Genomic DNA, 6,147 nt, shown 5'->3' on the forward strand with positions numbered 1-6,147 from the left:
AAAATGATCGGCATTTGCTATTCTAGGCAAAGGTAAGAGTGAGAGCAGCAGAAGTAAGGAAAAGGGACTTCAAGAAAGCAGATGCAAGTAAATCAGGGGATTATAGGCTGGGTCTCCTGGGAATATTCCTGGAAGGATAAATGAGTGCTGGCAGTTACTGAAAGAGGCTTATCAAAAGCACAACAGCAGACTACTCTAGTGCAGAGAGACAGCAGGAAGTATAGTAATGACTGCAACAGGAGCTCTTTAATGACTGGAAAATCAAAAAGAAATCTTACAAAAAGTAGAAACAGGACTGGCTGGCTATAAAGGAGTAACACAAGGATGTAGGGATAAAATCAGATGGGCTAAATCACAAAATGAGTTACACCTAGCAAGGGACATAAACTATACAGAGAAAAGGTTTTATATGTATATTAGAGGGAAAAGGATGGCAAAGAAAAGCACAGGCTCCTTACTTAACGGAGGAAAACAAATAACAAATGAGGCAAAGAAAGCTGGATGTTTCAGTCTTCAAAAAAGGTTATTTGTGACCAAATATTTAGCAGCTCTGTTCAATATTTTCATTAATGAATTGGTTGATGAAATAAGAACACCTCTAAAGACTGTTGGTAACACCTAGCTAATACAATTCAGGCAGATTCTGACCCCATTGAAGCACTTTGTGGGATAGGATCAGAACTGAAAATGATTTTGGAGATCATTAGCCATCTGGAGGCCCAACACTAACAAGGTAAGATCCAATAAAGACAAGTGCAAAGTTCTAAACTTAGGAAGGAAAAGTCAATTGCACAAATGTAAAATAGGATATAACTGGCAAAACAGAAATACAGCACTAAAGGATATGGGAATTACAGTGGTTCACAAATTGAACATGAGTCAAACAAAAGAATGCAGTTGCAAAAGAAGTTAAATATCACTCAGTTTAACAAGAACATTGTGTGTAAGACACAGAAGGTAATTACTGTGCTGTCTGTAGCACTGATAAGGCCTCAGGTAAAATACTATGTCTTGCTTAGGGTACCATCCTGAGAGAGGGAGACAGACAAATTGGTTAGAATTCAAGGGAGAACAGATGGAATGATGGGAGGTTTAGAAAGCAGGATCTATGTTTTATGAGGAAAGGTTGAAAGACTTGGGTTTGTTTAGTCTAGAAAAAACAAGGTTAAGGGCAGACATGCTAGTAGCTTCCAATACCTAAAAGGCTGGTATGTATCAGTTGTTCCCCATGCTTGGTGGAGGCAGAACAAAAAGGAATCCACTTTAATTTGCAACAAAGAAGTTTTGGGTTGGATATTAGGAAAGCTTTCTAACTATAAATATAGTGAGACACTGAACCAGGATACCTACAGAGATCATGCAATCCTTGGAGGCTTTAAGAAATAGGTGAGACAACCACTTGTTGGGGATGGTGTTGGTCAGTGGTTCTCAACCGTTCTGGACTGTAGGCACCCCTCACTGAACTCAAGTCACTCCTCCATATTTTTTTGTGAATTGAATGGCACCAAATTTCAAGAACTAGTTTATATATTGCAGTCCTTACCTCCTTATACAGGGACTAGGCAATAGAGGTAGAGAATTGTCCAGGCAGGGACAAGCCTGAGCTGGACTTATCTGCTTAACTTAACTTACCTGCTTATTTCCTCACACCTTACTTATTTCACACCTTGAGCACCCTTCAAAAGATCTGGTTGCACTGGTTAAGAATCACTAGTCTTGGTATATTTGATCCTACTTCAGTGCAGGCTATAGGACTACAAAATCTTATGAGCTCCCTTTCAGGCCAATGTTCTATGATTCCGTGAATAAACTGAATATGAATCTTCTTTGAGTAAGGATTTCAGGAGCTCACTGTAATTTTAACTTTATCACATGACTCTGAAATGCTTTATTATGATTTCAAACTTCATGTGGGGAAATAGATTCACTTTTACTTTCAACAAAATGCACAAGACAAGAAGGGGAAAAGGAATATAATTGCCAGGTTCTACAAATGAGACTATTAGGTTTGTTTTCGATGGAGAAAATATAACCCTTAAGATGAAAGCCATTGATAGACAAAACTGTAGAGAAGCCAGGTAGATAATCTATCTAAGAGCTAGAACTTTTCATTACTACTACTTATTTAAGCAACATAGCACAATAAGCTATGTTATAAATTATAAACAAGATAAATTATAACAAGATAAAGAAACTACACCTATGGTGTTGTATAAGACTTGTGATTTTGTTCCCTCTGGGAGTGTGTTTAGTTTATGATAACTATACCCCCTGGAGCTGGTTTTATTGCTCATGTAAAAATTATTTATCATCAGAAGGCAAACGAGTGCTGTGCAGAAAGAAGATGAAAGCAGTTGAGAATATCAAGCAGACATTTAAAAAAGCTTGTTTATTAAATTAACCCCTTAGAATGTTTGCCAGCTAATGAGTTCAAATGGATTCATCTGCTGGTCTTTTGTTATACAGAGCAACTCTCAAAGGGCATTTCACATTGACTTGTGTATATGTTTTAATGAACAAATGGCTTGCACTTAAAACAACCACACTGCTAGTAAACATAAAGAAAATAGAAGTATGTATGCAGGGTAGTCTTTTAAACTGTGTAATTGCTGCACATCACACCATGATAGGATAATTCTTCACAGATAAAATGGTGACAGATGAACAGTGTTTTCATGTGCAATCATTTACCAGTGTTGTTCCTTCACTCAGAATATTTCAAAAGTGTGTTGCTACTGCAAGTGAGAACTACAGAGATAGTGGGCATACTGTTCTGGTCTGCTGTTAGCCTCTGTGCAGAAAGCTCAAAAGATAGTTTCAAGTTCTTAGGTAAATATGGGTGTGGTCTGAAACTAGCTAGTAAATCTATCGCCATGGGAAGCAAGATATCTTTTGATAGCTGTTGCATTTATTGTTAATAAATCAGATTTGTTCTTCTCTGAGTCAAATGGACAAGGAATTATTTTCCATGCTACAAATTGGTTGGGCTGGAACCTGTGAAGTGGGGGGAGTCAAAAGCACTCAGGGCACTGATAGACATGCAGCTTCCTGCTCTCACTCATGGCCCTTCACAGAAAGCACCATGAGTGAGAGTGACCCCTTTCTGCCCAGGGCTGGATTAATGCATAGGCAAACTAGGCACATGCCTAAGGCCCTGAGCTATGGGGAACTCTGATCCTTCCCTCTGTGGCAGCAATGCAAATGACCCCGTCCACCTTCCCTTCCTTTCTACCGGCCTTGCTGCCACGGCACCTGCTTGCTACCAGTGGCTCTGAGTCGTGCTCCCTGCAGGCAGCGGGCCTGGGGGGAGGGGGTGGTCTCAACCAGCCTGGGGCTCACAATTTGTTTGCCTAGGGTCCTATAAAGGTTTAATCTGTCCCTGCTCCTGCCCCCCCTGACTGTTGTCTGGGGGCATTGGGGGGTGGAAGAGTCAAGCTCCGCTTTGGAGCTGATATAGGAGGAGTTGCCTGTCAGCAGCCTCTTTCCCCTAGCCCCACCCCACTGTGTCTGCCGGATGGGAGCGGGGAGAAGGAAGAGGAGGGAGCTCTGGGCTGGTGTTTGTCCAGCCTGAGCTGGAGGAAGAGTATGTGGAGTGGAGCCTCCATGTTGGGGGGGCCTCAAATCCATGGTGGGGGCTCCAATCCACTTGTCCCCCCACCAGCTCGGGCTGGGCAAACTGCAGTTCAGAGCTCCCTCCCCCTACCTTCTTCCCCTCTGTTCCTGTAGACAGCACCAGGGGTGGGGCTGGGCCGATTAGGCACAGGGACAGACAGAAGTTAATGAGGGTGCTCTACTTTGAAGTGCCTTCATCTGAACCCTCATTACTTGAGGGTTAATTTATCATGCAATCAGACACTTTTAAAGCGCTTTGCAGCTGTGTGCTTCTGTCATAGCAGAGCTGTAGAGCACTTTCAAGGGGCTGATCACATGACAAATGTCACTTCTGTCAGCGCCCTCAGTACTTTGCAGGATGAAGCTCCTACACAGCTCTTGCCTGTAGCCAAAGGAAATATCCAGTTGCATTTTGGGGGCAGCACAACATGCAGCACTGCTGGCTCTTCTGACTTTATCGCAAGTCTCATGATATTTGTTGTCATTTTTTTTAAAGCTGCAGTGCCTTGAGTCAGATGGGTGCATAAGAATCTCAGCTTTTACTTAAAAATAAATAGGTGTCCAAACCTTGTAGTAACAAAGAAAAACTCAAGCCCTGAAGGCTCCAATATCACAAAGCAAATAAAAAGAAAGCTAAATGGATTATTTAAAATAAAAAAACCAAATAAACAAACATGATTTCAATCAGGGGGCCTGGCAGATCATTTTGCGCACTTGGGGTTGACAAACCTTCATATGTGTTTGAACCAGTCACTTGAATCAGAACAAAAGAGACCCCCTTTTCCAGCTTGCTCTCCTCTGGGGGAGCAAACTGCTTGATTATTTACAGAATAGCCAGTAAAGAATGGACATTTCCTTCTGGGAGCTTTGTAAATGAGTATTTGGTGCCTTGCTGTTTTCCTTGAATGACCTGTTCTTGTGTTCTCACTAGGGAAGAATTAAAAGATACCATTCTGACTGCATGCTTTGCTTTGCCATTCTGAAGCAATCAAGTACTGTACTCCTTGGTATGTATTAACATAATTCAAAGTTTATTTGGAGCAGGCTATATCTGAATGAGAGAGAGAGAGATCTTTATAGGATACAAGCAAGAGAAAAACCTACAAAATCTAAGCAACTGCAAGGACGTGGTTGAAATATAAGTGAAAGGAGGCAGGCATAAAAAGGCAGGGAGAGATCAGAGCACCCGTATGATCATGGCAAACATTGAATATCAGAACAGGGAACTGCGAGGATGCTTCTGTGCAAGGGACCTTTTTGCATTTTGATTTTTTGCAAAATCAAATGATCTTGCTCCTGAAAGAACTCAAGCAATGATGACCTGTGGGATGAGCAAATGAATAAAGGCATCACTTCTGTTACAGTCAGATGCAAATGGCTTGTATTACATTTCTTGTCACAATGATATAAAGCGCATCTTTGTAATAATTTTAATTTAGAGGCTGCCTTAATTGAATCAGCAACTTGAAAGAACTGAGAAGGAGGTCTGGTGACATGCTTCCTTGTAACCCCTGAGATTTAATAAAAGTGGATAGGCCACCAAGAAGTTGTTAATTTAGCTATAGTACACACTGTGCTTCATTCAGAGATTTATTGTCTGTTTGAGGGAATATCCAGGAGAGAGCCTTATATAGTGTTCATCCACATGCCCTATGAGGTTCAGTGGTCTCTCCAGAATCTAAACTTTAATCATATACTTGGTACGTAATATATAGTTTACGGTTGCAAAGAAATTCTTCTGAACGTGAGCAGAGTACAAAAAATGTTATGGTGGGGGATAGGTATTCTTAGGTCAATAGCTATAAAAGAAATCAGAGCTCTCTTCCTTCACCTCAATGGAATGGTACCTCAGAAGATTGTTTTTAGAGAACAATATCATCACTGTTAGGAGTTTATTTTACAAGTAAAAGAGGGCTAAGAAACTTTTTATAACAGGATGCTGTGGGGCGGGAAGTGGGGGGAGGGGGTACATTGGGAAATGAGACCAGAAATCCAATTATATGTAGAGTCCAAGAGAAATTATTAAAGCTTGTTTGAATTTAACTCATGGCCCATTTTAGCTCACCTGATTTCTGCTATTCATGTATGTATAGCAACCCAGATAAAAAAAGATAATCTCCAAAGGAGATGACCCAGACTTCCAGCCAGTCACTCCACAGAAGAGACCCAAAGGCAGTGACTGACAAGGAATAAGGTCAGGTTTCTCCAAGATATTTATTTTATTAAATTCAACATTGTTACGTGTTTTCAATTAATTCTCATTTCATACTTTTCTATTAGCACATGCGAATCTATGGAGAGAAGTGAGCATGTTAAATGCTTTTATTCTGCTATACCACCTGTCTCTGACCTCCTTAGAGCAGTGAGAAACAAAAAGAAAATCAGGGAAGGGCCACGTTCAGAGCCATGCTGAAGCAAGAGAAGTAGCTAAAGCGGGGTAGGGAGAGCTCAGATTGCAGGGACTGTGAACCCTGTGAGCAGCAACAATTCCCCAGGAAAAAGGGAAAAAGCTGGCTTCAGGGAAGGAAGGATCAG

The sequence above is a fragment of the Alligator sinensis genome, unplaced genomic scaffold (genome assembly GCF_000455745.1).
Source record: "Alligator sinensis unplaced genomic scaffold, ASM45574v1 scaffold391_1, whole genome shotgun sequence".
Taxonomy (NCBI): domain Eukaryota; kingdom Metazoa; phylum Chordata; order Crocodylia; family Alligatoridae; genus Alligator; species Alligator sinensis.